Source organism: Mobula hypostoma, chromosome 5 (genome assembly GCF_963921235.1).
Source record: "Mobula hypostoma chromosome 5, sMobHyp1.1, whole genome shotgun sequence".
Lineage (NCBI taxonomy): Eukaryota > Metazoa > Chordata > Chondrichthyes > Myliobatiformes > Myliobatidae > Mobula > Mobula hypostoma.
Window position 1 is genome coordinate 174,487,097 of NC_086101.1, and position 23,808 is coordinate 174,510,904.

General features: G+C 41.1%; 1 protein-coding gene and 1 long non-coding RNA gene across 9 annotated transcripts in view; one reads left to right on the top strand and one right to left on the bottom strand.

The window, feature by feature from the left end:
• The window catches only part of tenm3 (teneurin transmembrane protein 3), a 2,629,382-nt gene that overhangs the window by 2,075,019 nt on the left and 530,555 nt on the right, over nt 1–23,808 (bottom strand). The window lies entirely within an intron of this gene.
• Nucleotides 1–23,808, top strand: part of LOC134346356 (uncharacterized) — a 57,758-nt gene that overhangs the window by 31,245 nt on the left and 2,705 nt on the right. For both annotated transcript variants that reach the window (XR_010017915.1, XR_010017914.1), the window contains exon 2: nt 917–1,017. This is a non-coding gene — a long non-coding RNA (uncharacterized LOC134346356). The remainder of the gene's footprint in view (nt 1–916; nt 1,018–23,808) is intronic.

A 23,808-nucleotide genomic window follows, 5' to 3' on the forward strand; every position in this document is an offset into this window, starting at 1 on the left:
AGGTCTACTTGTGCCTGTGTACTGAAGCAAACGACTGGATTTTAAAGCACGAGTTTTAGCAGAGGTAACAGCCCTTCTTAGGGAGACCTAGGCTGAGTGAGTAAGCATTGAAGCAGGACGAAATATAATAAAGAACACTGGCATAACTGATTTTGGCTCAGGTTTAAGTCTGCTTAAAAATTTCCAAAGTTAATTGCTCTAGTCTTAGCAGAATTTCTACCAGTTATGAAGAGAAGCTGACCAAATATGAATTGTTTTCTTTGGCGTGTCAGAGGCAAGAGTCAGGGTTGGGCTGATATATAAGTTCACGAGAGACTTAGACAGGGTGGAAATGTCAAATACTACAGGGCGTAACTTTAAGTTGACGGGCAGGGAAGCTTAAAAGAGATTAACATGGCAAGTGTTTTTTTTACAAAGACAGTTGTAGGTGACTGGAATGGCAAAGAAGATACTCTGATTTGTCAATTGTATGATAGAGCTAATTGCAATTCTGAGTTATATCTATCCCATATAAATTACAAATTCCCTCTTGATTCAAGTCAACTATGATGAGGATTTTATTCAGCATATCTGGAATCCTTTGACATAAATATTCATCCCTCCATCAATGTATAATAGATGCAATGTATTTAAATTACAAAATGAACAGCATTTACCTATAAATGCTACTCCAATGGCGCTCCCAAACTGTAGGTTTCCTGCAAAGCCTCACAAGATTCTGACTTCTGCTGGATCTAAATCTTGAAACTCCCTATCTAATATCACTGCTGAGTATCATAACCCGAAGAACTGCGGTGGTTCAAGTTGGCAGCTCACCACCCATCTACCCATGGGCAATTTGCCCTGGATAATTAACATTGGCTTTGAACTCATAAATGAATAATAATAAATAATCTAAACCTCTCATCTCTATTAGTTTTAGATGCTCTTTAAAATATATCTTGCCACCAGACTTCAAATGACTCTGCATCTATGAGACCTCCGTGAAGTCATGCTTTATCACCTTCATGGCCCGATGTAAGTATGAGTTCTTTTAGTTGGGCAGAAATGTTTCTGTGCTGTTCACTATGTAACTGCATGGTTTACTTCATTTTGCCGCTAGTAGGCTTACATTGTTTCTTTCACATCAAGGGGAGACTTATCCTTGATGTATAAACCTGTCAGAGGGTCAGGGGTCTAATTCTAGTAAATGGAAAGCACCTGTTTCCCCGAGCATAGGGGTAAAAATCCTAGGAATATAGATAAAATTGGGAAAAGGATTCAAGGAGAGGATGAGGGAAGTCTCTTTCACTCATAAAACCCAAAATCCATTTTCTGAAAGGGCAGCCACAGCGGAAATCTTCATCATGTTTAAGCAGTACTTGATGTGAACTTTGAGCTCTGATATGCAGAGCCATGGACACTGTCCAGAAAAGTGGGATCAGATTGAGTCACTCTTTTCATACTGGCACAGACAAAACAGGTTGAATAATACATTTTTTACAAAGTTAACATGTCACACCAATCTGAAGGACTGAAGATTTTCCCCTTTCCTATGTTTTTGTGGCTTTTCCCTGGATTGATATTCAAGATATTCACATTTCATATTTTATGTCGTTTCCTGTACATAAGAGTGAGGAGAATGAAATAAATGTTACTCTAGATCAAATGCAGCACCAAAAACTCCCAACAAAAGATAAAGAACACAATAATACTAAAAAAGCACACAATAAATATAAATACATAAGATAGCTTATATACATAGATTGATAATATGTCCATTAAGTGATGCTAGTCTGTATGTGACTGATGGGAGATAATAAAGTAGTGGTGAAGTTAGTGGGTGGAGTGTTGATCAGCCTCACTGGTGGTGGAAAGCAACTGTTTTTGAGTCTTGTGGTCCTCGTGTAAATGCTACGTAGCCTCCTCCCTGACAGGAGTGGGACAACCTGTCCGTGATCAGACTGTGTGGGATCCTTCATGATGTTCCTGGCCCTCTTTTGGCATCTTTTTGTATGTGTCCAATGGCGGGTAGGCTGCTGCCAGTGAGGCATTGGGCAGTTTTGACTAACCATGCTGGAGCTTTCCTGTCAACCACAGTGCGGTTTCTATACCAAGCAGTGATGCTGCTTGTCAGGATGCTCTCTCCTGCACATCTGTCGGATGGCATGAGTATGGATGTGTGAAGTCTAACCCTCCTCAGCCTGTTCAGAACGTAAAGGTGTTAATAAACTTTGTTGACTCTGTAGGATGTGTCCCGGGGCAAAGAGAGACTGTGTGTGATGTACACTCCCAGGAGTTTGAAACTGCTTGTAGTTTCCACTGTTGTGCTGCCGATGCTAAAAGCAGTGTGAGTGGGGAGAATTCTGCTGAAGTCAATAACCATCTCCTTTCTCTTGTTGACATTAACAAAGAGTTCATTTGCCTGGCACCAGGCCTCGAGTTCTTCTACCTCCTCTCTGTAAGCTGTCATTGTTAGTGATGAGCCCCACCACTGTCGTGTCATCAGCAAATTCCACGATATGATTACTTGGGTGTCTGGTTGTGCAGTCACGTGTAAGCAGGGTGCACAGCAATGGGTCAGCACACAACCCTGGGGGGGGGAGGGGCAGCTGTGTTGACCATGATGGGGCAGGGGGAGTTGTTGTGCATCCTGACTGTCTATTATTTAGGAAGTCCAACACCCAGTTTACACAGTGGTGTATTTAGACCAAGGAGTAGGAGTTTGTTCACCAAGGTCTGTGGAACAAAAGTGTTGAATGCCAAACTGAAATCCAGAAATAGCATTCTGACATAAGTGCCCTTGTTTTCTAGGTGTGTCAGGGCCTGGTGAGCGGCAGATGCTATGGCATCCTTTGCAGAGCAGTTCTATCAGTAAACATATTTGTAATTGCCCAGTGTCCCAGGAGTGGAGCCATTATCAGCCACTCAAAGCACTTCATGATGATTGTTGTCAGTGCTACTGGGTGGTAGTTATTGGGTTTGAAGGTGTAGATTTCTTTGGTACAGGAATAATGGCTGCTGATTTGACACACGTTGGAACAGCAGCCTGGATGAGTGAAGTGTTGAGGATGTCTGCGAAGACATCAGTGAGCTGCTGTGAACACTTCCTGAACACTCAGCCCGGGGTGTTGCCTCACCTGATTGCATTATGGGATTGATTCTCTGCAGAGTTCTTCTCACGTCTGCTGTTGTTGTAGACTGTGGCTGCTCACCTGGAAGCAAGTAGCTTTCATTGCTGGCATTATGTTGCGTGCCTCAGAGTATTCATAAAAGGCGTTTTGATCATGAGGGAGTAAGATATCATGAGAACAGTCAACATTGTTTTCTTTTCTGTAGTCAGTAATGTCCTTCATGCCCAGCCACATGTGCCAGGGAATGTTATCAGGTAGGTGTTCAAGACTGTGCACAACTATCACATGTGTATTATGCGTGAATTGTCTGTAAGACTGTACAAGTTCCCACTTGAAGAACTAGAGGGCTGATGATATGAAAGTCTTTAGGAGTCCTGTCATCAGGAAAGAGAGACATCTGAGAAAAAGGAAAGAAACAATGATCTACCTATTTAGGTGAACCCTGTCCCATTTCCTTTCAAATGAGAATTTCTTACTGAAGTATAGTTATTGATACCAGAGATGGAGTCACTTGGTGCAATGTGTTCTTGCAGCAAATTAAGAACTACTTAGCTAAAAATTAGTTGGCAACTAACTTTTTAATAGTTTACAGCTTTACAGCCATCAGTAAAGTTTCATCAACATATACTGCTCCAAATAACATTATAATCTCATCTTTTTCAATAAGTGATAGATATATCATATGAAAATATGCAAAGGCAATATTGCACTTGATATTAAAAAAAAATGATTCAGAGATGCATCTGAAATGGGCCCATGACCTCAAACTGGTACAGAACAGAGTGGAGTTCTTGTTGAATCATTTATTATCTGTATTATTGAATAAACTGCAGCCTCACTGCAGTGTAAAGATCGACAAGGGAAAAGAAAAATCAAGGCCAAGAACAATTGACTGGAACAAATCTGTCATGGAATAATAAAGGTCCTTGCTAACATTAAAGGAAAAATATTTAATTGACGGATAGAAAAAATGTATATTCTAGTAAGAAAATCAGAAAAATATGCCATATTCATTCATGACGCTTGTATAGATTTTGAAAAAAGCATTTCATGAAGTCTTGTGCTTAGGTAAAGAGAAATATAACCAAAAATATAAATAAAGTAGGATGGCTAGAGATGGATGTTGCAAAGAAATTAAGGATAAACATGGATAATCCATTATCTTGGATTAGAGATATAGTATTTACTCTGGATTGATGTAGCAAGCTGATGACACCAACCGAGGGTATTGGAGGACTGTGAACATATGCAAGGCGTATATAGGCTAACATGATGAACAAGTCAATGGCAGATGCTGATCAGTGTAAGGCATGTGAGTTAATACATCTTGGAAGAAAGGGTATGGGCAAAAATATAATGTTAAATAGAAGGAAAAAGGCATCATTTTCAAGAAATAAACTGCTATGATAGTGGCATCAAAACTAAAAGAGAAACTTAATATTTTCATACAGAATAATTTGCTACAGTATCACCAAAAAAGGTATATTTTCCTTTTGGAGCATTGCCTGGATTTAAAGATATAAAGATATTATAATAATGAGAGAAATACAACTTGTACTCACCTGTGGAATGTCAGGAATGCAAAATTATAGTTGGGGAGAGAAATCTGAGAAGTTGATTATTTTATGTTGGGATTTGGAAAATTAATGAGTAATCCAATAAAGAATTAACAGATTATATCATTGTGATAAGGAGCATATCTAATGACAAACATGACAGAGAGTACATAAACTCAAGATTAATATTGATCAGATGTTTGTAAATAATGTTTAGTTCCTTAATTTGGCAAGGTTGATGAAACAGAATGAAAACATTCTGTGAAGCGTATTATTGGTATTTTCAGTTCCTCTCCAGAAAATAAAGCAGATAATTATGAGTGGTGCAAATACCCATAAGACCATCTGACATTGGAACAGAATTAGATTATTTGACCCATCGAGTCTGCTCCTCCATTCAATCATGGTTGATCACTTTTCCCCTCCTCAGCCCCACTCCCCGAAATTCTCCTTGCAACCTTTGACGCTGTGTCTCCGCCTTAAATACACCCAATGATCTGGCCTCCACAACTGCTTGAGGTAACAGGTTCCACAAATTCACCACCCTCTGGCTAAAGAAATTTCTCATTTTTCTTTTAAATGGAAACCTCTCTATCCTGAGGCTGTGCTCACTTGTCCTAGAATCCCCCACCATGGGAAACACCTTTTCTACATCTACTCTCTCTAGGTGTTTCAAAGTTTGAAGGGTTTCAGTGAGAACCATCCTCATCCTTCTAAATTCCAATGAGTAAGGTTCCAGAGCCATCAAATGTTCCTCATAAGATAACCCTTTCATTCCCGGAATCATCCTTGTGAACCTCCTCTGAACCTTCTCTAATGCCAGCACATCTTTTCTTCGATGAGGAGCAAAAAACTGTTCACAATTCTCAAGGTGCCTTATAAAGCCTCAGCATCACATCCCTGCTCTTGCATTCCAGACCTCTTGAAATGCATTTGCCTTCCTTACCACTGACTCTACCTGCAAGTTAACCTTCAAGGTGATCTGCATAAGGACTCCGAAGTCCCTTTACATTTCAGATTTCTGGATTTTCTCCCCATTTACTAAATTGTCTGCACATTTATTTCTTCTACCAAAGTGCATGAACATGTATTTTCCAACATTGCATATCATTTGCCACTTTCTTGCCCATTTTCCGAATCTCTCTATGTCCTTCTTCAGCTTACCTGTTTGCACAACACTATCTGCTCCTCCACCAATCTTTGTATCATCTTCAAACTGGGAAACAAAGCCATCTACTCTATCATCTAAATCATTTATATACAGCATAAAAAGAAGTGGTCCCAACACTGATCCTTGCAGAACACAACTAGTCACTGGCAGCCAACCAGAAGAGGACCCTTTTATCCTCACAAGCTGCCTCCTCCCAATTAGCCAATGCTCCAACCATGCCAGAAACTTTCCTGTTATATTATGGGCTCTTAAATTGGTAAGCAGTCTCATATGTGGTACCTTGTCAAAAGCCTTCTGAAAATCCGAAAACAACATCCACTACATCCCCTTTATTTATCCTACTTGTAATCTCCATGAAGAGTTCCAACAGGTTCATGATGCACGATTTTCCCTTAAGAAAACCATGCTGACTTTGTCCTATCTTGTCCTGTGTCATCAGAAACTCCATATCCTCATCCTTAGCAATTGACTCCAACATCTTCCCAGCCACTGAGGTCAGGCTAACTGGTCTATAATTCCTTTTCTGCTGCCTTCATCCTGTCTTGAAGAGTGGTGTGACATCTGCAATTTTCCAGTCCTCTGGCACCATGCCAGAGTCCAATGATTTTTGAAAGATCTTTACTAATGCCTCCACAGTCTCTGTTGCTGCCTCTTTCAGAACCCTAGAAAGCAGTTAATCTGGACTGGCTGACTTATCTACTCTTAGGTCTTTCAGCTTTTTAAGTACCTTCTTCCTTGTAATAATAACTGCAGTCACTTCTCTTCCCTCACGCCCTTCAACATCTGGCATACCACTAGCGTCTTCCACAGTGAAGACTGATGTAAAATACTCATGAAGTTCATCTGTCATCTACTCGTGCCCCATTATTATTTCGCTGGCCTCATTTTCTAGCTGTCCTATATCTACTCACACCTCTCTTATTTTTCACTTACATGAAAATGCTTTTACGATCCACATTGATATTGTTTGCTAGCTTGCTTTCCTGTTTCATCTTTTCCCTCCTAATGATTCCTTTTGTTGCTGTCTGTAGACTTTTAAAAAGCTTCCTAATACTCTGTCTTCCCACTAATTTTTGCCTTGATGTATGCCCTTGCTTTTGCTTTTACATTAGCTTTGATTTCCCTTGTCAGCCACAGTTGTACTATTTTGCCATTTGAGTACTTCTTTATTTTTTGGAATACATCTATTTTGCACCTTCCTCATTTTCCCCAGAAAGTCATGCCATTGTTGCTGTGCTGTCATCCCTGCCAGCATCTCTTTCCAGTTTACTTCTGCCAACTCCTCTCTCATTATAACCACTGTAATTAACTTTACTGCACTGAAATACTGCTGCATCAGACTTTACTTTCCCCCTGTCAATTTTCAAGTTGAACTCAATCATATTGTGATCACTGCTCCTAAGGTTTCTTTTACCTTAAGCTTGCTAATCACCTCCGGTTCATTACCTAACACCTAAACTGGTGTAGCTGATCCCCCTCATAGGCTGAACGACAAACTGCTCTAAAAAGTCATCCTGTAGGCATTCAACAAACTCACTCACTCGAGATTCATTATCTACCTGATTTCCCAATCGACGTGCATGTTGAAATCTCCCATGACTATCACAGCATTGCTGTTTTGACATGCCTTTTCTATTTCCCGTTGTAATCTGTGGTCCACATCCCAGGTGCTTTTGGGAGGCCCATATATAACTGCCATCAGAGTCCTTTTACCCTTGCAGTTTCTTAACTCAACCCACAAGGATTGAACATCTTCCAATCCTTTTCCATCTTCCTCATGAGTTAATGCCATTCTTTACCAACAGATGCATGTCACCCCCTCCGCCTAACTTCCTATCCCTCTGATACAACTTCCTGACATTCTGCCTCCCAGCTACAACCATCCTTCACCCATGGTTCACTGATGACCACAGCATCATACCTACAATCTGTAGTAGTGCAACGAGATCATCCACCTTACTTCTTATACTTTGTGAATTAAGATATAACACTTTGAGTACAATATTTGCTATGCTTTTTGATTCTGCATCCCTAATGCACTGATACTCACCCAGCTGGCTGTAATTTTGTCCTATCATTTGCCCGCCCCTCCTGACAGTCCGTTTGCACACTAGCTCTGCTTTTTTTTAACCATTCATCCTATCCTGAGCCCCTTCACTCCATTTCCCAGCCCCCTGCCAAAATAGTTCAAACCCTCCCCAACAGCTCTAACAAACCTGCCAGCAAGAACGTTGGTGCTGCTCGGGTTCAGGAAATATAATGACAGCAGATAGATGATTTTTATGACATACAACCAAAAAAAACAAGAGGCATTCTTAGTACTTCTCAAATTTCCTACAGTCAACTGAAAACTACGGGAAACTGAAAAAGAAAATGCTGGAAGCACAGCATCTGTCGAAAGAGAACTAGAGTTAAGGGACAGAGTTCAGATTGAAGACCCTTTGGCAAAATAGGAAAAGTTATGGTTTCAGCGTTTATTTCAGGTTTTCAGATTCTACATTCTTTCTGTAATTTTCATGAGCTATGAAAGCACAGCTCTTGAAATAAAATAAAATACAATATCATTATGTTAGTTTCTACAAGTAACTGCTGAGAGTTGTGGGCACAGCTCAGCAGGTCACAAAACTCAGCCTGTCCTTCCACGGACTCTGTCTGCACCTCTTGCTGCTTTGGAAAAGTAGCCAATATAATCAAAGACCCCGTCCCACCCTGTACGTACTCTGTTCTCCCAGCAGGCAGAAGATGCAAACACCTGAAAGCACATTCCAACAGGCTCCAGGACAGCTTCCATCCTATTGTTATGAGACTATTGAATGAACCCCTGCTAGGATATTCTGAAGTGATGAAATGATCTGTGTGGATGGCAAGCAAAACCATGTTTTTCACTGTAACTCAGTTCATGTGACAATAATAAACTAATTTACCAATTAGTTATTATTGCAATACATGTGACTCAAATATTTCATACAGAAAGAAAAATTGTGTTATAGACTGTTATAATGATATTAGTTGAAGTTCAAATAAGGATTATTTGAATTCTTAACAATATAAAGAAATTAGTTTATATGAGTTTAGAAGAATGATGGGGGATCTCATTCAAACCTATTGAATGTTGAAAGGCCTCGATAGGATGAATGTGTAAAGGCTGTTTCCTGTAGTGGGAGAGTCTAGGACCAGAGGATACAGCTTCAGAATGGAAGGATATCCCTTTAGAACAGTAATAAGCCGGGCATTTTTTGGCCATGAGGTGGTAAATCTGTGGAATTCATTGCCCTAGATGTCTATGGAAACCAAGCCATTAGGTATATTAAAAGCAGAGGTTGATAGGTTCTTGATTAGTAAGGGAGTCAAACATTACGGGGTAAAAGCAGAAGAATGGGTTTGAGAGATAATAAGTCAGCCATGATGGAATGCAGAGCTGCCTCGATGGGCTGAATGGCTGAATTCTTCTCCAACATCTTATATTTTATGTCTTTTAATTTTATTTCAAAATATTATCAAAATATTAAGTGAAATGCCCACTTCACTGTCACTGTTACTGTGTGGTCTGGAATCTCCGGAGGAGAAGGACCCGAGTCCTTGGCTTTGCTTGTTTTGGTGGTTGGGTGAGGTCGAAGGTGTTCGGCAGAGAATGGCACTTGGGAGGCTGTATAGGAAAGGGCTGGTCGGAGGCTCGAAGTTTTTGGACGGACGGATTCAGTGTCGGCTGTGGTCGGGTGCTTCCAATGCATCGGCAGTTGTCGGTGGCTGGAGGTTTATGGCAGGGAGTTTCTCCCTTTGCTGCCGCTATCAGGGACTCGGGAGTCGATTGAGTCGGGGACTTTGAGACTTATTTTGTACCGTGCCCATGGTCTGTTCTTTATCAAATTATGGTATTGTTTTGCACTGCTGTAACTATTTGTTATAATTATGTGGTTCTGTCAGTGTTAGTCTTTGGTTTGTCCTGTTTTTCTGTGATATCACACTGGAGGAACATTGTATCATTTCTTAATGCATGCATGCATTACTAAATGACAATAAACGAGGACTGAGTATTCTCATAAACTAAAAAAAAAGAAATAAGGTAACATGGGGATGGAGTTAGAACATGAAAAAGATCAGAATGCCTCCCATTGAAAAATTAACTGATAATTAATTTAGTAATTTTACAATCTCTATTGATCTTCACAGGGAGAAATCCAATTAAACTTGATGAACATAATCCATAAGAAAAATGGAAGAATATAAATTATGAAGTTTGCCATCTACCTCATCCACAAGCCTGACACCAAAGATTTTAAAATACACAACCACAAATTCTAATATGGCAGCACATTTCCAGGAGAACTGAGAAAGCTTTTCCAAAGTTTTCTTGAAATCTCTGTTCAAAACTTAACATCCTGACCCATGCATTGGTTTCCTTGACCATGGCAGGAGTTGTGAACAAGCTATTACAAACTACCCATTTACTCAAAACCCCTTCCTCCATCAACACCATTTGCTGCATCTGTGATGGTGTGAGGAAGCCACATTATCAGGATCTATAAGACCATGAGATACAGGAGCATAATTAGGCCAATTAGCCCATTGAGTCTGCTCCATCATGGCTGATCTGATCTATCTCTCAGCCCCAACCTCCTGCCTTCTCCCCATTCCCTGGAGTTCAGGAGAATGAGAGGAGATCTCATAGAAACATTCCAAATGTTAAAAGGCCTGAACAGATTAGATATGGCAAAGTTGTTTCCTATAGTAGGGGAGTCTAGGACAAGAGGGGATGACTTTAGGGCTGAAGGGCATCCATTTAGAACAGAGATGTGGAGAAATTACTTTAGTCAGAGGGTGGTAAATCTGTGGAATTTGTTGCCATGAGCGGCTGTGGAGGCCAAGCCATTGGGAGCATTTAAGGCAGAGTTATACAGGTTCTTTATTAGCCAGGGCATCAAAGGGTATGGGGACAAGGCAGGGGAGTGAGGATGACTGAAAGAATTGGACCAGCCCACGATTGAATGGCAGAGCAAACTCAAAGGGCCAAATGGCCTACTTCTGCTCCTATCTTATGGTCTTATGGTCTCATAACCCTTCATGACCTGACCAATCAAGAATCTATCAATCTCTGCCTTAAATATACATAAAGCCTGGCCTCCGTAGCTGCATGTGGCAACGAATTCCACAGATTGACTATTCCCTGGCAAAGGAAATTCCTCCTCTTCTCTGTTTTAAAAGGAATTCTCCCTACTTTGAGGCTGTGTCCTCTAGTCTTAATCTCTCCCATCATAGGAAACATCTCTCCACATCCACTCAATCAATGCCTTTCACCATCCTATAGGTTTCAATGCGGTCACCCCTGATTCTTCTGCATTCCAGTGAATACAGGCCCAGAGCCATCAAACGCTCTTCATATGACAAGCCATTCAATCCTGGAATCATTTTTGAGAATCTCTTTTGAATACTTTCCAGTTTCAGCACATCCTTTCTAAGATATCAGGCCAAAAATTACTCACAATACTTCAGGTGAGGCCTCGCTAATGTCTCAACATTAAAAGAAACAGACACTACAACAACATTGCAAGCGTGCAGAAAATCTTATCTAGATGTCAATCAAAACATGGAATTCTTTCCCATTACCATCATTAGGGTCTAATCTATATTGCCTTGAAGTGGTATTCAGCCCCCACAACTACTGTCACATTTTACTGTCTCATTTTCTAAATGTAAAATATATTGAAGCGGGATCTTTTGAGCTGATCTGAAAAACGTTGTGCATCATGTCAAATCAAATGAAAATTTCAAAACCTGTCAACAATTTACTAAAAATTAAAAACCAAAATTGTGAGGCTGAAATGTATTCATTCCCTTTTTAATTGCTATGCTAACTTTCCTCAGGTGAAATATACTTTATTAACTTACCAACTCACCAATTTCTTTCTCCCTAGGCCTCCTGTCCCATGATCCTCTCATATCCCTTTTGCCAATCAACTGTCTGGCTCTTAGCTTCATCGCTCCCCCTCCTGTCTTCTCCTATCATTTTGGATCTCCCCCTCCCCCTCCCACTTTCAAATCTCTTACTAGCTCTTCTTTCAGTTAGTCCTGATGAAGGGTCTTGGTCCGAAATGTCGACTCTACCTCTTCCTAGAGATGCTGCCTGGCCTGCTGCGTTCACCAGCAACTTTTATGTGTGTTGCTTGAAATTCCAGCATCTGCAGATTTCCTCCTGTTTGCGTTTTTAAATTCACCAATTTTGTTGATGTCGAATATTTCAATGAATTCAGAAGAATAAATAGCCCCTCTCACTGTAAGGTCCAACAGGCCAAACCAAAATGAAGACAAACAAGCTTTCAAGACAGTCAAGGAAAATATAATAGAGATGCACAAATCTGGGAAGGGTACAAGACCATTTTAAAAGCACTGAATGTACATAGGAGCTCAGTGTAGTCCGTTGTGAAAACATAGCCACACGACCTAGGTCAAACCACTCCTCTAAACTTAGTCACCAGAGAAGAATGATACTTGTAAGACAGACTACTATAATGCCATCAGTCACTCTGAGTGATCTGCAATAGTCAGCGGCTGCAACTGGAGCTGTGTTCATGGCTCCACAATCGTTAGGGCCTTGCCCAAAAAGGGCACCTATGGAAGAGTGGCAAGCAAGAAACCCTCCCTAAGGAAAGCACATCCTTGCAAAGCGTCACATAGAAGATATTGTAAAGGTGTGGAAGACGGTCTTGCGTTCAGGTGAAACTGAAGTGGAACTTTTTGCCCTCAACGTTAAGAGAAGTGTGTGATGTAAATCTAATACTGTGCATCAGCAAGGTAACAGCATCCTACAGTAAAATATGGAGAAGGTAGCATCATGCTATGGGGATAGTTCCAGCAGCCGGGACTGGAAATATGGTCAGAACTGATGGGAAGATGAATGCAGGTAAATACAGAGAGATCCTCGGTAAAAACGTACTAGTCTTCGCCAGAAAACTTAACCTGGTGGTTCAATTAAGTACAGAGCAAAGGGGGATGAATACTTTTGAACTGCTGACATTTCATCTTTTGAAGTTTTAGTTTTTCATCCTTTACAATTTTCCCTACTTTTTGGGCCCTACTATGAAAAAAGGAGCATGTGATTCACAAATAAAAATTCCCAGTTAAATTTGTTCAAAATCCCTGATTGGCATACTCTTTTATATAAACAAAGGGTTGGGGCTGAAATACTTTTACAAGATACTGAATTCATTGCAGCAAAATTGGAAAATTCTTCAAAATGTGGAATATCAAATCACAGACGAGCAGATGAGCAAGCTAAAACGGCCCCCGTGAATAATCGCAACAGAAGCATTTGTACATGTGAACTACTTTCCTGCAAACTTCATATTCCTGTTTTTATGATGTTGAAACTGCAAACTTCCATGAAGTTCAAAAGGCACCCTGCAACCAGCAACGTAGATGCATATAGAGGCATGCATTATGTCTCTTCTGTTCTCTATTCCTATTTTAACTTCATGAAAGACTATGTTTTAATCCATGTTGGATCCTTACTCTGATCACCAGAGGATCTGCTTATACAAATGAAATTGCAGTGCCAAAGTATCCAAAACTTTCTATCGCTCAATAATTGGAAAGCTGCTAACTTTGCAAAAAATTCTATTTTAGATTTATGCAGACGTTCTAGAGTGATAGGCAAGTTGACAAGTCAGTAATTCAGCAACTCGTATTCCTCTACACTTGGGTATACAACCTTCATAGAAGCACTCACTGTAAATCATACTATAGATCACAGGATGATATTTATAAGCAGACAACTTTGACAACATATAGTGGGGGCATCATGTCATTTTACTGACATCTCATATATGAAAGTCTTGTAATTGCTTTATTCAGTTGTCAATAACCATGATGCAGCACATTATTACCTTAATTGGATACCCAAAATGCCTTCACGAGGACAAAAAACAGTTCTGAAATGTAAGACAGGAGATTGCAAAGAGTCTGCAATTACTAAAACTATATCTTACAAAAATCTACACTCTCTGCTCTGCAAAAAATAATCCTTTGTACGAGTTTGTAGAGCTAAACAGAAGGCTTTTAATCACGAATCCTGTTTGTTCGAAAGGAAGTGCATTGAGAACATTTTAAGACAACATAATCTACCAGCAATCACTTCATGTGCAATATTTATATATAGACCATAAGACATAGGAGAAGAATTAGGCCATTTGTCCCATCAAGTCTACTCTGGCATTCTATCAGGACCGATTTACTGACCCTCACAACCCAACCCCATTCTAACTTTTTCCCCGTAACTTTGACGCCCTTACTAATCACAATCGTATCAACCAATATACCCAATATCTTCATCTTTTTTTTTCCCAGTCCTGGTGAAGGCTCTCAGCCTAAGACGTTGACTGTATACCCTTTTCCATAGATGTTACCTGGCCTACTGAGTTCCTCCAGCATTTTGTGTGTGTTGCTTGGATTTCCAGCATCTGCAGATCTTCTCATCTTTACCCAATAATGTGACCTCCATAGGTGTCCGTGGCAATGAATGCCACAGATTCACCATCCTCTCGCAAAAAAAACTTCCTCCTGATTGCTGTTCTGAGGGGATATCTTCGTATTCTCAGGCTGTGCCCTCTGGTCCTAGACACCCCCACTATAGGAAACATCCCCTCTACTTTCAGTCTATCTAGGCCTTTCAATATTTACTAACATTCTAAGAAATCCTCCTTCATTCTTTTAAACTTCAGCAAGTACAGACTCAGAGCCATCAAGTGCTCATTCATTAACCTCTTCATTTCTAGGATCATTCTCATAAACCTCTTTATTTATGTAAGAATTATGACTACAATTACATGATTCCATGCTCCTAGAAGCAAAGTATAAAAAGAATAGTGAGAACTTCAATATTTTACATATCTGGGATCTGATTTGTTAGATAAAATTACACAATATGCATATGCATTTTTCTTAAACAAGGAGACTAAATATAAAATGGACAGATCGATTCATGAACATGAGGAAGTCTGCAGATGCTGGAAATCCATAGCAACACACACTAAATTCTGGAGGAACTCAGCAGCCTCGGCAGCATCTCTAAAAAAAAAAGTCGATGTTTCGGGCTGAGATACTTCTTTAAGACTGAGAAGGAAGGGGGAAGATGCCAGAATCAAAAGGTCGGTGGGGGGGAGGGCGGTGGAAAGATGCTAGCTGAAAAGTGATAGGTGAAGTCAGGTGGGTGGGATAGGAAAAGAGAGAGGATCATGGGAGAAAGAAAGTGGAGGGGGCCCGGGGGAAATAAACATAGGAGCAGAATTAGGCCATTCAGCCCATAGAAAATGTTCCGCCATTCCATCATGGCTGATCCAAGATCCCAATCAACCCCACACATAAGCCTTCTCACCATATTCTTTGATGGTCTGGCTGATCAGGAAACTATCAACTTCTGCTTTGAACATACCTATGGCATTGGCCTCCACCACAGTCTGTGGCAGAGCATTCCACAGATTCACTACTCTCTGGCTAAAAAAAAAATCCTCCTTACCTCTGGTCTACCTCATTTATCTCTGCCCCTCAATTTTGAGGCTGTGCCCTTTAGTTCTGGATACCCTCACCAGAGGAAACATCCTCTCCATATCCACTCTATCTCGTCCTTTCAACATTTGGTAGGTTTCAGTGAGACCCCCGCATTCTTATAAATTTCAATGAGTACGGGCCCAAAGCTGCCAAATGCTCCTCTTATGTTAACCCCTTCATCCCCTGAATCATCCTCATGAACCTGCTCTGGACACTCTCCAATGACAACACATCCTTTCCAAGATATGTGGCCTAGAACTGTTGATAATACTCCAATACAGTCTGACTGGTGTCTTAGCCTCAACATAATCAGAAGGCGGGAGGAGAAGATGGCAGCGCGCCTGCGCGTGCACAGCCCTCCGGAGAAAAATGATATTGTATCTGTTAAATATGGGCTGATTTGATGGAGAATGGACATGAAAGCACAGAGAAACATCTGGAGAAATTTCTGAAACGCCCATTCACTGCTGTCGTTACTGTGTGGTCCGGAATCTTTTAGAGGGTAGGCCTCAAAATCCCTGGCCTTGCCTGCTTTTGGCGACCGAGAAGGAGGTCGAATCGTTCAGATAGAGATGGTGCTCAGTACTCGGTGTGGGAGAGCTGATCAGAGCTCGAAGTTTTCGGATGACTCAGAGTCGGATTGTGGTCGGCATGGCAGGGAGAGTCCTTCCTTCTCCCGTCTGCATGAGATGTGGGACATTTGAGAAACTTTGAACTTTACTGTGCTCACGGACTTTCTTCATCAAGTTATGGTATTGTTACGCTGTTTGTAACTATATGTTATAATTATGTGGTTTTGTCAGTTTTTTCAGTCTTGGTTTGTCCTGTGTTTTTTGATATCACACCGGAGGAAATAATGTATCATTTCTTAATGTATGCATTACTAAATGACAATAAAAGAGGACTACGTGTCTTCATAATCATTATCTCCCTTGCTTTTGTATTTCTAAACGAGGAGAAAATCCAAAAATCTGAGATGCAAAGGGACTTGGGAATCTTTGTGCAGAACAACCTAAAGGTTAACTTGCAGGTCGAGCTGACGGTGAGGAATGTAAATGCAATGTTAGTATTCATTTCAAGAGGTCTAGAATACAAGAGCAGGGATGTGAAGCTGAGTTTTTATAAGGCACTGGTGAGGCCTCACCTTGAGTATTGTGAACAGTTTAAGCCTCTCATCTCAGAAAATATGTGCTGTCATTGGAGATGGTTCAGAGGAGGCTTACAAGGATGATTCCGGGAATGAACGGGTTATACTGGGAACATTAGATAGCTGTGGATCTGTACTTGACGGAATTTAGAAGGATGAGGGGGGGATCTCATTGAAATCTTTTGAATGTTGAAAGGCTGAGACAGACAAGTTGTGGAAAGGATGTTTCCCATGGTGGGGGAGTCTGGGACAAGGAGGCACAGCCTCAAAATAGAGGTGCATCCATTTAAAACAGAGATGTGGAGAAATTTCTTTAAACAGAGGTGGGAATTTGTGGAATTTATTACCAGAGGCACCTGAGGTTGTTGGTGTATTTAAGGCAGAGCTTGATTGGTTTTTGACTTGACTTGACATGGTATCAAAGGTTGTAGGGAGAATGTTGGGAAGTGGGGCTGAACAGGGGAAAATAGGATCAGCCATGATTGCATGACAGAGCAGACACGATGAGCCAAATGGTGTAATTCTGCTCCTTTGTCTGATGGTCTTATGGTCTTGTATTCTATTCCCCTTGAAATAAATGCCAATATTGCATTTGCCTTCTTTACCACAGACTCAAGCTGTAAATTAACCTTCTGGGAGTCTTGCATGAGGACTTCTAAGTCCTCTGATATTTGAACTTTCTCCCCATTCAGATAATGGTCCACACTATTGTTCCTTTTCCCAAAATGCAATACCATACGTTTCCCAACACTGTATTGCATATGACACTTTTTTGCCTACTCTTACAACCATCTACTTTTCTTTCTTGCATCCACAGAATCATTTATATGTCCCCGTAACTATAGAGTCCCCTATTACTGTAGCCATCATCTTCAGTTCCCTACCCTTCTGAGCCACAGGACCAGACTCAGTGCCAGAGGCATGGCCGCTGTTGTTTCCCCCAGGTAGGTCATTCCTACCCCCCCCCCCAACCAACAGTACACTCAAAATGGAGTACTTATCATTGAAGGTGAAGGCCACTGGGATGCTCTCCTATTTTCTGATGTTCTCCCTTCCCTCTCTCCTGACATTCACCCATTTAGAGGCAGGTGATAATAAGTTCAGAGTGAGGAACACAGGAAGTGGCAGGGAGTGCATTTGTTTGCCAGAAGGAGAAATTGTTATTTGTGCCATCAGGAACCCAGGTGGAATGTAAGGTGTTGCTGCTGCAGCCTGGCGGTGGCCTCATCTTGGCACAAGTGACTGACACGTTGGAACAGGAATGGGAATCAGATTTTAAATATTTGGCCACCAGGAAGTCCCGCATGTGGTGGATGGTGCGGAGGTGCTCTATGAAGTGGTCCCCCAATCTATGTGTAACGCTCAGCTATATTGGTTCGTATTTATCGAGGGGAAACCCCATCCGCCGCCCGCCTGGTCTCCCGGTTGTGTCAGTTGCTGTACAACTGCCACCAAATTCAGCTTCAAACATCAATCATCAGCGAGCACACACTGTACGTTTTACCAATTACACTTTATAGATATTACTAAGTCTATGAGTTTAATAGTTCAATACAAAAAAAGGAATGGAAAAGGTGCCAGACTTATCAAAGTTCAATTTCTTCGTGCACACGTTGGAGCTCGGGAACCTCTTCGGGACCCCTTTGACCCCGTCGACTCGCGGCTCGGGATCACCTGGAGTGATCAACCTGAGCTTTCCCTGCACGTCCCTCGTCCTCACGGTCTCTCCTCCGACTCCCCGCCAAAACCCCCGGTTCCCAGTCATATGAGACAGCCTATCACCCCAAGAAAGAATAACATGGACACCCATTGGCTGATAGTACACCTGCTATCTGTTATAACCCAAGCAAATTGCTAGCTAGAGGCTTTCTCAGCATTTAACATAACATAGAAGCCATTTTAATTCACGTACGTAGCAGTTTAAAAGATGAATACAAAGAAGCCATTTTAATTTTAACAGAACAAAGAAGAAACCCCGTATATATGACTGGCCTCAACAATGTAGAGGAGGCAGCACTGGGGCACTGGACATGAAATAATGTTTTAGCACTGAGTTATTTAAGGCATTGTTAAAGGGAAAAAACAGTAAAAACCAGGTGATATTGGAACTGAAAATTTTCCCTTCTCTTCAGTATAACTTATTCTTTTGCTTTTCCTTAATTTTTGTAAGTCAAATTAATTACAAATAATTTTAAATCTTGATTATTTTTGTAATTTAGTAGCTTAGTGATTGTAACAGTACTTTCTAGCGCAGGGGTAAAATGGTTTGCTTGGTGTAGGTTTATAATGAAATATTAAGGATAAATTTACAAATCTGGAGGTGACATGTTTTTTGATCAATAACTACCCCCAATGATATCTGTCAACAGAAGTAAAAAGAATCTGGCAAAATACAGCATTGCAGCCCATCCTTAATTTTTCATTCTGTATCCTGCTGCAATTTGATAATCATTCCCCTTTAGAGCAGCGTTTAATACAAACTGAGCTTCCCTAATGCCTCCTACCTCTTCATAAAATATGTTGCTGAAACCCAGTTTCACTCCTCAGAAGTAGCTGCATTGCAAAGGTGAATTTAACAACCACCATTTGGTCTTTCTACAATTTTGTTCTGTTTACAGGGTGTAAAGAGATACTAATAGTATGCAAAAAATGATCTTAAATTTATGAATATGTAACTTACTGAAAAAAATAATTGCTGTAATTCAAAATAAACAATTTTAACAAGTATTCTCTACATTACATCAGAAATGCATTTTTAACATTACAAGGGATACGTGTCCCACATTGTATTTGAATCAACACCGTTTGAGGGCAGAGATTTACAAATAGATTGGACAATAACACTTGATAGGAAGTACTTCTTCAAAGCAGATACTAGTTTCTCTGATCAACAACTGTGCTGAAAGCAAATCTTATTGGAAAATATATTTTAAAATAAACATGCAGTCATTTCATTCTGGGAATTGCTATGTAATTTGGGGGAAATAAAACCACATTAGATCCTGATTAATGACCCACATTTCCCAGAGAAAGGGAATTAAAAAACTATCCAGAATCACAGTCAACATGGATATTAAATGCATTGCTCCGCTAATTGATGTTTGAAATATACTGTATGTCATACTTTCTTGTCCACATGGTCAATATCAGTTCCTGGTGCTCTCGCTGTTCCTTTTGAAGAGAATCCTGAATGAATCATCATGTTGGATAATCATTGAACCTTCCTACATGTACGTAAGTACATGCTCTTCAAACAGGCAAATCGGAATTCCAAAGCTGATGGCTTGTTGGAGATGTCGGAACAGATTAGTAAAGCAGCTGTGACAAATCCTGGTTAGAAGATCTGCAAAATGGCTTAGACAACTAAAACTAACTTAAAAATATATATAATGTAACAACTGACATGTTTCAAGGGATTGTGGCAATGCTTCACAACCTCAGGGAAAAGTCAAAGCAATTGAAGTAAATAGTAACACGAAGAGATGATTCCACACTGCATGGCTTGTCATGTTAGATTCAACTTACTTAATATGATCAATTCAATTGTACTTCGTTTCATGAAATCAGTCCTTGTGATTTGGTCGAATGGCTTGCTAACGGATTTGCCAGAATAGTGACAGAGTGGTGGGTAGATATAGTTAGAGATTACAGATGCCACTGTTCTCACTAGAACAAAAAAAACATGACTAATAAAATACTAGATATTCTGCAGGTGCTGGAAATCCAAAGCAACACACACACAAAGTGCTGGAGGAACTCAGCAGCTCAGGGTGCATTTATGGAAATGAATTTGACATTTCGGACCGAGACCATTCTTCGGGACTGAAAAGGAAGGGGGAAGACACCAGAATAAAAGGGTGGGGGAAGATTAGGGGCAATAGAACCATAGAACCATAGAAACTACAGCACAGAAACAGACCCTTTGGCCCTTCTTGGCTGTGCCGAACCATTTTCTGCCTAGTCCCACTGACCTGCACACGGACCATATCCCTCCATACACCTCCCATCCATGTATCTGTCCAATTTCTTCTTAAATGTTAAAAAAGAACCCGCATTTACCACCTCGTCTGGCAGCTCATTCCATACTTCCACCACTCTCTGTGTGAAGAAGCCCCCGCTAATGTTCCCTTTAAACTTTTCCCCCCTCACCCTTAACCCATGTCCTCCGGTTTTTTTCTCCCCTTGCCTCAGTGGAAAAAGCCTTCACTCTATCTATACCTATCATAATTTTATATACCTGTATCAAATCTCCCCTCATTCTTCTACGCTCCAGGGAATAAAGTCCTAACCTATTCAACCTTTCTCTGTAACTGAATTTCTCAAGTCCCGGCAACATCCTTGTAAACCTTCTCTGCACTCTTTCAACCTTATTTACATCCTTCCTGTAATTTGGTGACCAAAACTGAACACAATACTCCAGATTCGGCCTCACCAATGCCTTATACAACCTCATCATAACATTCCAGCTCTTATACTCAATACTTCGATTAATAAAGGCCAATGTACCAAAAGCTCTCTTTACGACCCTATCTACCTGTGACGCCACTTTTAGGGAATTTTGTATCTGTATTCCCAGATCCCTCTGTTCCACTGCACTCCTCAGTGCCTTACCATTAACCCTGTATGTATGTTTGTCCTTCCAACGTGCAATACCTTACACTTGTCAGTATTAAACTCCATCTGCCATTTGTCAGCCCATTTTTTCAGCTGGTCCAAGTCCCTCTGCAGGCTCTGAAAACCTTCCTCACTGTCTACTACACCTCCACTCTTTGTATCATCAGCAAACTTGCTGATCCAATTTACCACATTATCATCCAGATCATTGATATAGATGACAAATAACAATGGACCCAGCACTGATCCCTGTGGCACACCACTAGTCGCAGGCCTCCACTCAGAGAAGCAATTTTCTACCACCACTCTCTGGCTTCTTCCATCGAGCCAATGTCTAATCCAATTTACCACCTCTCCATGTATACCTAGCGACTGAAATTTCCTAACTAACCTCCCATGCGGGACCTTGTCAAAGGCCTTACTGAAGTCCATGTAGACAATATCCACTGCCTTCCCTTCATCCACTTTCCTGGTAACCTCCTCGAAAAACTCCAATAGATTGGTCAAACATGACCTACCACGCACAAAGCCATGTTGACTCTCCCTAATAAGCCCCTGTCTATCCAAATGCTTGTAGATTCTGTCTCTTAGTACTCCCTCCAATAACTTACCTACTACTGACGTTAAACTCACCGGCCTATAATTTCCCGGATTACTTTTCGATCCTTTTTTAAACAACGGAACAACATGAGCCACTCTCCAATCCTCCGGCACTTCACCCGTAGACAGCGACATTTTAAATATTTCTGCCAGGGCCCCCGCAATTTCAACACTAGTCTCCTTCAAGGTCCGAGAGAACACTCTGTCAGGTCCCGGGGATTTATCCACTTTAATTTTCCTCAAGACAGCAAGCACCTCCTCCTTTTCAATCTGTACAGTTTCCATGGTCTCACTACTTGATTCCCTCAATTCCATAGATTTCATGCCAGCTTCCTTAGTAAATACAGACGCAAAAAACCTATTTAAGATCTCCCCCATTTCCTTTGGTTCCGCACAAAGCCGACCACTCTGATCTTCAAGAGGACCAATTTTATCCCTTACAATCTTTTTGCTCTTAATATACTTGTAAAAGCTCTTTGGATTATCCTTCACTTTGACTGCCAAGGCAACCTCATGTCTTCTTTTTGCCCTCCTGATTTCTTTCTTAAGTATTTTCTTGCACATCTTATACTCCTCAAGCACCTGATTTACCCCCTGTTTCCTATACATTTCATACAACTCCCTCTTCTTCTTTATCAGAGTTGCAATATCCCTTGAGAACCAAGGTTCCTTATTCCTATTCAATTTGCCTTTAATCCTGACAGGAACATACAAACTCTGCCCTCTCAAAATTTCCCCTTTGAAGGCTTCCCACCTACCAATCACATCTTTGCCAGAGAACAACCTGTCCCAATCCACGCTTTTTAGATCCTTTCTCATTTCTTCAAATTTGGCCTTCTTCCATTTCAGAACCTCAACCCTAGGACCAGATCTATCCTTGTCCATGATCAAATTGAAACTAATGGTGTTATGATCACTGGAACCAAAGTGCTCCCCTACACAGACTTCTGTCACTTGCTCTAATTCGTTTCCCAACAGGAGATCCAATATTGCATCCCCCCTAGTTGGTCCCTCTATATACTGATTTAGAAAACTTTCCTGAACACATTTTACAAACTCTAAACCATCTAGACCCCTCACAGTATGGGAGTCCCAATCAATGTATGGAAAATTAAAATCCCCTACCACCACAACTTTATGTTTCCTGCAGTTGCCTGCTATCTCTCTGCAGATTTGCTCTTCCAATTCTCGTTGACTATTGGGTGGTCTGTAATACAATCCCACTAATGTGGCCATACCTTTCCTGTTTCTCAGCTCCACCCATAAGGACTCAGTAGACAAGCCCTCTAATCTGTCCTGCCTGTCCTTCAATGCTAGAAGGTGATAGGTGAAACCAGGTGGGTCAAAAAGGCAAAGTGCTGGAGAGTACAGAACGTAATAGGAGAGGACAGTGGACCATAGGAAAAGTGAAGGGGAGGTGATAGGCAGGTGAGAAGAGGCAAGAGGCCAGAATAGTGAATAGAAGAAGGGTGGAAGGGGGGAATTTATTTTAAACTGAAAAGAGAAATTGATATTTGTGCCATCAGATTGGAGGCTACCCAAACAGAATATAAAGTATTACTCCTCCACCCTGAGGGTGGCCTCATCAAAGCACAAACGAAGGCCATGGACCAACATGTCGGAACGGGAATGGGAACAGGAATTAAAATGTTCGACAATCAGGAAGTTCCACTTTTGGCAGATGAAGCAGAGGTGCTTGACGAAGAGTTGCCCCAATTTATGACGGGTCTCAGCAATGTAAAGGAGGCGGCGTTGGGAGCACTAACCACATTAGTCAGATCCAGCGTATTCGCAGGTGAAGAAATGCCTCACATGTTTGAGGCCCTGAATGGAGGTGAATGGGCAGGTGTAGTATTCAGGCCGATGGCAGGGATAAGTGCCAGGAGGGAATTTCGTTGGGGGGGGGGGGAATGAATGGACAGTGGAATCACATAGTAATAAACAGAAATTAGAGGGAGAGAGAGATAAAGGGGGAGAGAGAGAGAGAGAGAGAGAGAGAGAGAGAGAGAGAGAGAGAGAGAGAGATAAAGAGAGAGAGAGAGAGAGAGAGATTGGGTGCAGGTTTTG